General features: G+C 38.1%; 1 non-coding gene across 1 annotated transcript; it reads right to left on the reverse strand.

Moving 5' to 3' along the window:
- Positions 1–8211: 8211 nt before the first annotated feature.
- On the reverse strand, positions 8212–8318 carry LOC113002526 (small nucleolar RNA R71). The gene has a single exon (XR_003268080.1). It is a non-coding gene; the product is annotated as a small nucleolar RNA R71 (small nucleolar RNA).
- Between the last annotated feature and the right edge of the window lie 1188 nt (positions 8319–9506).

Consider the following 9506-nt stretch of genomic DNA (forward strand, 5'->3'; position numbering starts at 1 on the left):
CCTTATCGGGTTGTCTTTGGCAAGGCATGTCATCTTCCTGTAGAGATAGAGCACAAAGCCTACTGGGCTGTAAAGACCTGCAACTTCTCTATTGATCAGGCTGGAGAGGAAAGGAAGTTGCAACTAAGTGAGCTAGATGAGATCCGTTTAGAAGCCTATGAGAATTCCAAATTCTACAAGGAGAAGACCAAGAAGTTCCATGATAGTTTGATAGCTAAGAAGGACTTTGTGGTTGGACAGAAAGTTTTATTGTATAACTCTAGGCTCGGACACATGAGTGGTAAGTTGAGGTCAAAGTGGATTGGTCCTTTTGTGGTGACTAATGTTTTTCCTTATGGTACAGTTGAGATCAAAAGTGAATCCACAGGTAAGAGCTTCAAGATCAATGGACACCGGATGAAACCATTCCTCACAAATCCCTCCTTAGTGGATGTAGTGGTGGAGGAGACCTCCTTACTTCACCCTACTTCTCTTCCGCCATGACTTAGGGATTTTTTTTTCTGTCTCTTTCTTTACTTTTATTGCCCTTGTCCACATTTATTGATTACTTTGATTGCTCTTGATCTTATGATTGTGCTACATTGAGGACAATGTGTTGTTTAAGTGTGAGGGGGGAGATTGTTCTTTATTTGGGGTTTTCTAGGTTAATTTTGTTATTTTGGTTTTATAATTTGTGTACAACATTGCATATTTCTCTTTGAATTATAGGTTATGTACAGGTAATGGGTAATTGTTTTTGAAATAGGAGTTTCTTGGCATTTTGTGAATTGAAATCCTTGTTTTTCTCTACATGTCAAGTTAGTTTTGAAAGTTCGAATTAAAAGTGATAGATTTACCCTTGGTGAGAATTTGAGCCATCATCATCTGTTTTATTCGGTGTGTTTTGCCCCATTGATTGCTTGCACAATAGCCTTGGCTTGACTCTTGTTGATACTTCTTGCTTCACATGCATGTTGGGAGATGATTTAGGCATTTTGTTCTTATAAGCCTCTAGCCAAATAAGTCTACCTTGAATTAATTCTTTTGATAGCCCCTTTGAGCCTATGTTCCCCTTTCTTTGTTTTGAAGCTCTACAAGTCTTAAGTGAAAAACCATGATCTCACCCTACCCTTAAGGAATTTTGGAGCTTTGGAATTGTTTTGGGAATAAGTGTGGGGGGTATGTTTCATTGGATGATATGTTTTTGTTGGCCATGCTTGATGATCTATTTTGGCCATGCTTGATGTATATACATATATTGCCTAATTGTTGCTTTATTTTCAAATGCTTTCAAATGCTACTGTTCACGTTCAAAAAAATCTGAAAAGGAATGAAGCTGAATAAATGAGGTCTTGGTTTGAAGACTTAGATTGGTTTGAGGGCTTGTTTGATTTTGTTTGGGCTTACTTTTTGAGCTTAATTTTTAATTTTGGTTTTGGGGTATACTACTCTTTCTTAGTTCCCACTTATTCCCCATTGCTCCTCTATTCCTTTGGGTTTTAGCTACTTATCCCATACTTTCCTCTATCTTATCCTTGGCCCCATTACAACCTTAAAAGACCTTTTGATCCTCATGTGCATGTGTTTGTGGTGTGGCTGTCAATTTTACAGTCTTGCCAAGTATATGTGGTTGTTTCTCTTTAATGTCTCTGGATTTGTTCCTTGCTTTGCTTTTTGATTTTGCCCAAGAGTGCAAAAGGCTAAGTGTGGGGGGATTTGATGTGTCATTATTTTCTCCTATTTCTTAACCCTTTTTGTCACCATTTTAATTACTGATTACCCTAATTGTCAAATTAATTATGCAGTTTTATCATTTGGGCCTACTTGACTAATTTAGTATTTTTAATTTAATTTCAGGAGAATTATAAGCAATTGGGCTTGAATCTGGAATTGGGCTTGGACTTGAAGAGAGAAGACAATTTTATTTTATTAAATCTTATCTTATCCAGATTTTATTTCGTCAAGATTTTATTTCATCCAATCTTATCTTATCTTGTCCAAATTTTATTTTATTTTGTTTATAGGCTTGGACTTAAAATAGATTTGTAAGCTTTGGGGCTGAGGACCTATATAACAGCACCAGGGTTTTAGTTTAGAGAGTTTTTTTGGAGAGGAGAATAATTTTAGGTTTTGCAATTCCAGTTTTTATTGTTGTTCATGCGCACTGTTCACGTAGAATAAAATTCGTTTTTTGCAATTTCGTTTCTGCTCCAATCTACAATTTCATTTTCTACTGATTAATGGAAGGCTAAGTCTCCAGCGTTGTTTTCTCTTGAGGATCAAGCACAGCTCTCTTTGAGGTTTTGTTATTACTATTGAATTCTGATCAATTTTTCCTCATCACCAATTACTCTGTATTTGTTGCTATTAATCCATGCATGCTTAGTGCTTGATTAATTATCTCTGCGCTTAATTTACGTTCATGCTTAATTATCAGTTTCATTCATGATTAATTGGTGTATGTGTTGCTTAATCACATAATGACAGCCTTATGTTAATTTCCGCTTAGTAATTTAATTTAGGGTTGGATTAAGTGGTTGAACTAATTAAGGATAAATTCTCGTAACCTAGGATAAGAGACTTGCTTGTGAATCAAGGGGAAACAACATGTTTTAATTCTGTTACTTTCTAATTCAAATTTGCTTATTGTTTAATTTACAAAAACAAACAACCCCCCTCCCCCCAATTCGTTACTGTTTTATCACTTCCTAGATACTGCATTTTTAATGTTTATTTGATTCGGGTACGGCCTCGATCAACTTTGGACGTTTGGTTGACCATTGCTCGTTGGGAGATGACCAAGGATCACTTCCTAGATACTGCATTTTTAATGTTTATTTGATTTGGGTACGACCTCGATCAGTGGCATCTGCTGTAAAGCTTCTCCGAAGGGCATGGTTATTTCCAATTTCCTAAAAATATCTAAAAATCTCGCCAAATGACGGTCCTTCTCCTTCTTGGAAGGTACCAAAGGATATGGTACTTCCATACCTTCGTTCAAAGCTTTATCACTTCTACTCTTCTCTTCATTCTCATTTTTTTCATCTTTTTCAATTTTTTATTTTCTTTTTCTTTTTCTACTTCTTTTTCTTGGTCATTAAATTCTTTTTTCTTGACCATTATTTGTTTCTCTTTTTCCTGATTGTTTTCACCTCTCACATCATTTTTCTTGCCATCAGTACCTTTCTTTTCAGTAGCTTTCTTCTTGTGCACAACACTCTCCTCATCCTCAGCGTCCATAAACCTCTTACTCATTGTCATCACAACTTTGCATTCCTCCTTGGGATTCTTTTTTGTATTTGCCTCAAAACTGTTGGATGACTTGTCAGCTATCTGCTTGGCTAGTTGTCCCACCTAGACCTCAAGGTTCTTTAGTGCTGACTCAGTGCTTTTACGATTTGACATTATTATCTGCATAAACTGAGTCAAAGTCTCCTTCAGCTTAGTAGTCCTCTGAAAGATGTTAGGCCCTTGTTGGATTGGCCTATTCGAAGGCCCACCCTAGTCTTTGTTCAACTAATTGCAAGGGTGTGACCTCCATTGTCTTTGTTGATTATAAGGACCCTACTGGAAGCTTGAAAATCCTCCTTGAGTATACCCTTGTCGCTGTTGATTTCCCATATAATGAATTTCTTGAGTGTTTTCTTCAGTGGGAATACATTGGCTTGTTTCATGAGCCTCACCACAGATGGTACAACCTGTAACCTACAAAACAGAAGAATGCGTAGGTTGACCAATAGACAGTTTAGTTGGCAACTTACCAAGTGTTTTTGTTAAAATCTCAAGTTGTTTAGAAAGCAACTTATTCTGTGCCAATAAAGTGTCATATGATGATAGTTCTAACAATATTTTCTTTGTGGGTTGATGGGTTCTGTTGCGCAGAATGGCATGATCATTGGCTGACATATTCTCAATTAGCTCAGTTGCTTCTTCCGAGGTCTTTAGCTTTATTTTTCCCCCTGCAGAAGCATCTAGAAGTTGCTTGGTTTGTGGTCTCAGCCCATCAATAAACATATTCAATTGAATTGGCTCGGAAAACCCATGGGTGGTAATTCTTCTCAATAAACCTCTAAACCTCTCCAATGCTTCACTCAGAGATTCATCAGGGAACTGATGAAATGAAGAGATTGCAACTTTCCTTTCCGCAGTCTTGGACTCTGGGAAGTATTTCTTTAGAAACTTTTCAATAACTTCTTCCTAGGTTTTCAAACTATTACCCTTAAATGAGTGAAGCCACCTCTTGGCCTCTCCTGCCAATGAGAATGAGAATAAGCTGAGTCTAATAGCTTCATCTGGCACACTGGCAATCTTAACAGTGTTGTATATTTCAATGAACGTTGCCAAATGTGCATAAGGGTCTTCATTAGGTAATCCTTAGAATAAATTCCCCTATATTAAATGAATTAAAGAATGTGGGTAGTTGATGTTGTGAGCTTGCACTTCAGGACGTGCAATGCTAGTAAAGAATTGCGATACTGAGTTGCTTGAATAATCCTCAAGGGTGATCCTCTGGTGCTGCTCATCTGCCATGATAGTGGTTTCAGGCAATTGAGTAGCGGATTCCCTTGATGATGGTGAATCAGGTGATAATGAATCAGAAAAATGAGTTTTTTCCTCAAGAATGGATGCAACTGTTATGTCTTGCAGAAGTTTCCTTCTCCTCTCGGCCCTGTCCCTTCTCAATGTAGCTTCAATTTCTAAGTCTAGAGGAACTAAATTGTCTGTGGGAGATCTATGCATATAAAATACTAACAGAAATAGTGGTTATCCAATTCAATAAGAGAAGAATAATATGAATTGAGAACAAATATTCATAGATAATCAAAGAATAACGAATAAGGAATAGGCACATAAAAACGAACTAACTTTCCAAATAAAAATAAGTTCCCCGGCAACGGCGCCAAAAACTTGTTCGCTTCTGGCAAGTGCACTGGGTCACACAAGTAGTATAAAATGGTAAGAATCGAGTATCGAACTCTCGGGGAACTTGTGTTACTTGGTAAAGCTATTTCAGTGAATAGGTGTCTAGTGTGAAAAGAGATATGTTTACTATGAACAGGTGTGTAACCTAACTATTAAAAGGAAAATCACATGAGTAATGATGTGTAAAGACAAATAGATGACACGTTGGTCTTCCTATTATGTGCCTGATGTTAAAAGGATATTTTCTACTTAACAATGCTTATACATTCTATGGTGTCTCCTGAAATGCTAAACCCCGATTCCTCATGATAGTCTAGCCTAATCCTGATCAAGATCGTCCGCAGATTCCTCTTGTTGGACTAAACTCGGCCAGGACCGCATTAAGACAAACATACAACAACTAGGTTATCGTACCCCGATTCCTCGTGATAGTACGATAATCTAGCCCTGTCCTATCAAGTTCTAAGAATCATACCAGTTTCCATTGTTGAATGACCCTAACAAAGCATGCATCTACGTGATCAAGGTAAAAGCATACTAGAATGAAATACTGATAGCATAAAGAACATACAAAACATCATTAGATAGATAAAAAGATATTTACATCAAGTACCTACAAGGAAGATTCAACAGAGGATTTAGCTTTCCATAATTGAGAAGCTTACTTAACAACAAAGAGAAGAGAAAGATGAAAGATTGCAGAAATACAAGTAGTGGGGATGTCTCCTTGATGTGCCATCATTTTCTTCTATTTTCTAAACCCTTTTTGCACCATTTTAATTACTGATTGGTCTTAATTGTTAATTAATCAAACAGTTTTATTATTTGGGCTCATTTAGCTAATTTGATGTTTTTAATCTAATTTCAGGAATTAATGAAACATTGGGCTTAATTCGGATTTTGGTTATGGACTTGAAGAGGGCAAATAAAGCAGCGCTTACCTTAGTTAATTTCTAATTAGGAAATTTCGCAATTTTATTTTATGTTGTTCAGTGTTTATTTCGTTTTGGGCCAGAGTATTGTAATAGGGCCCAGTGACTTTGAGTGACTCTTTTTAAATAACAGCCTTGGGATTCGTGCAAGGCTATTCTGTTATGTTATTCATTATTCAGAGCTTTTGTTTTAGGGTTTTACGTTTTCTGCTTTGATGCTACTATTCACGTAATGCAATTTTACGTTTTCTGCTTCTAATTGCAATTTCGTTCTTGCTTCTTCTACTACTCTCATTTACGTTTCTGTTTCATTTACATTTCTGTTCATTTACGTTTCTGCTTCATGTTTCATTTGCGTTTTCTATTTGAATCCATGGAAGGCTAGATTTTCTGGTGTTGTTTCCTTTTGAGGACGAAGCCCAACTCTCTTTGAGGTTTCGCTTGTAATGTGGTTTCCTGGCAGTTTTCCCTTCACCAGTTATCCCAAATTCGTGAATATTAATCAGTGCACGCTTCGTGTTCGATTAATTGCCTCTGAGCCTAACTTGCGTTCATGCTTAATGGACGAAGGGCTAACTGGTGTATGTGGTGCCTAATCACGTATTGAAAACCCTAAGTTGATTTTCGCTTAGTAAATTGAAATAGGGTTGGATTAAGTGGTTGACTGTTAGGGACGAATTCTCCATAACCCAGGATAAGAGAATGGCTTCTGAATTAGAGGAAACAACCCGTTCTTAATATTAGTAGTTTCGTATTCCAGTTTACTTGTTCTGCTCTTTAATCACAAAACAAACAACCCCCCCCAATCGTTACTGTTACTGCAAGTATATTATGAACATTTGGTTTGTCACTGCTCGTTGGGAAACGACCTAGGATCACTTCCTAGTTACTGCATTTTCATGTTTATTTGATTCGGGTACGGCCTCGATCAAATTTGGCGCCGTTGCCGGGGAGCAGTGTCCAAAGGTTCATAATAGCTAGCGTTGTATGTTTAATTCTTTCGTGTTTTATGTTTAATTGTTAGTATTGTGTTAGTATGCGCGTTAGTGTCGTTTAGTATCTTGATATTTTGTTTAGTGTGTGTTCTGTTTCAGTTTTCCTATTGAGCGCTTCCCCTGTTTCAGTTTTGGGTGTTTTGCGACGGACTTAGCGACCATTTCTGCTTGCGGCAAACCAGAGTAGTAGTAGAAATCCCTTAGCGACGGATTTTAGCGACCACCCATGCTGAATTATTTGTGATTTTTTTGTTTTAGTAGCTAGGGTTGTTATTTTTGGCTGAATTTTTTTGTGGTAACTTCTTTTAATCCATATTTTGTGGGAAAAATAGCTAGAGCCTTTAGTTTGGTCAGATTTGAAAGTTCCAAAAAACTAGCAAATTTTGTGTTTGTCAAAACTTCAAACGGTCATAACTTTTGCTCTGGTTATCAGAATCGCAATTATTACATATGCATTTGGGGTAGAAAAAAATTTCCTACGCCCTGGCAGCCTGCCATAGGCTGGCTGAGGTCTCCATCGTCCAAAAAAAGCGATTCTGTCAAAAGTTTTTTATTTTTCAAGTTTTATTCACTTATTTTTCTTAACCTACCAATTTTTGCTTTCATAGTTAGACTTTGAATTTTTGTCTGAAATTTTTTGTTCTATCTTCTCATCATTTTATAAGGTTGCTCACAAAATTTAAAGTCATTTGGATATCATTTGAGGGTAGCTGTAGTTCAAACCTACACCTTTATTTACATGACAAGGCAACTAGTTGTGTGCATGCTGAATGTAGTGTATGACTAGAGGCAATCCATCTGACTTGCAACCCTTTGATCCTGAGATAGATAGGACATTTAACAGATTAGTTAGGCATCATTTTATACCTTTTGATCATTCTGAGCATTCCATTACTGATGAATCTGTGCATTCTGTTATTGGTGATTTTGAACATCCTGATCTTGAGCATTATAATTTTGAGCATTCTGATTCTGAGCATTCTGATTTTGCACATTCTGAGAACATGGCACAACCTCCACCCCGTGAGAGGACTCTAAGGGAAATGGCTGCACTTGATTTCACCTACGAAAGCTTGTGCATCCAATACCCTGATGAGGATGTCCCATATGTTCTTAAAACTGGACTGATTCATTTGCTTCCAAAGTTTCATGGCCTTGCAGGTGAAGACCCGCACAAACATTTGAAAGAATTTCACATTGTATGCTCCACCATGAAACCCCCAGATGTCCAAGAGGATCACATATTTCTGAAGGCTTTTCCTCATTCATTAGAGGGAGTGGCAAAGGACTGGCTGTATTACCTTGCTCCAAGGTCCATCACGAGCTGGGATGACCTTAAGAGAGTATTCTTAGAAAAAATTTTCCCTGCTTCCAGGACCACAGCCATCAGGAAGGATATCTCAGGTATTAGACAACTTAGTGGAGAAAGCCTGTATGAGTACTGGGAGAGATTTAAGAAACTATGTGCCAGTTGCCCCCACCATCAGATTTCAGAGCAGCTTCTTCTCCAATATTTTTATGAAGGACTCAGTAATATGGAGAGAAGTATGATAGATGATGCCAGTGGTGGAGCCCTTGGAGACATGACTCATGCTGAAGCCAGAAATTTAATTGAGAAGATGGCTTCCAACTCCCAGTAGTTTAGCACCAGAAATGATGCCATAGTCATTAGAGGAGTGCATGAGGTAGCTACAAACCCATCTGCATCATCTGAAACTAAGAAGCTTGAAGGCAAACTGGATGCATTGGTTAACTTGGTAACCCAGCTGGCCTTGAATCATAAATCTATACCTGTCGCAAGGGTTTGTGGTTTGTGCTCCTCTGCTGACCACCATACAGACCTTTGCCCTTCCATGCAGCAACCTGGAGCAATTGAGCAGCCTGAAACTTATGCTGCAAATATTTACAATAGACCTCCTCAACCTCAGCAGAAAAATCAACCACAGCAAAACAATTATGACCTCTCCAGCAACAGATACAATCCTGGATGGAGGAATCACCCTAATCTCAGATGGTCCTGCCCTCAGCAACAACAACAGCAGCCTGCTCCTTCCTTCCAAAATGCTGCTGGCCCAAGCAGACCATACATTCCTCCACCAATCCAACAACAGCAACAACCCTAGAAACAGCCAACAGTTGAGGGCCCTCCACAACCTTCCCTCGAAGAACTTGTGAGGCAAATGACTATGCAAAACATGTAGTTTCAACAAGAGACCAGAGCTTCCATTCAGAGCTTGACTAATTAGATGGGACAATTAGCTACACAATTGAATCAACAACAATCCCAGAATTCTGACAAGCTACCTTCTCAAGCTGTCCAAAATCCCAAAAATGTCAGTGCCATTTCATTGAGGTCGAGAAAGCAATGTCAAGGACCTCAACCCGTAACACCTTCCTCATCTGCAAATGAACCTGCCAAACTTCACTCTACTCCAGAAAAAGGTGATGACAAAAATTTACCTAACAATTTCTGTGCAGGTGAATCTTCTTCCACAGGTAATTCTGATTTGCAGAAGCAACACATTCCCCCTCTTCCATTCCCTTCTAGAGCAATTTCCAACAAAAAGATGGAAGAGGCAGAGAAGGAGATCTTGGAAACATTTAGAAAAGTAGAGGTAAACATACCTCTGCTGGATGCAATAAAGCAAATTCCAAGATATGCTAAATTCTTGAAGGA

This window comes from Glycine max, chromosome 8 (genome assembly GCF_000004515.6).
Source record: "Glycine max cultivar Williams 82 chromosome 8, Glycine_max_v4.0, whole genome shotgun sequence".
Taxonomy (NCBI): domain Eukaryota; kingdom Viridiplantae; phylum Streptophyta; class Magnoliopsida; order Fabales; family Fabaceae; genus Glycine; species Glycine max.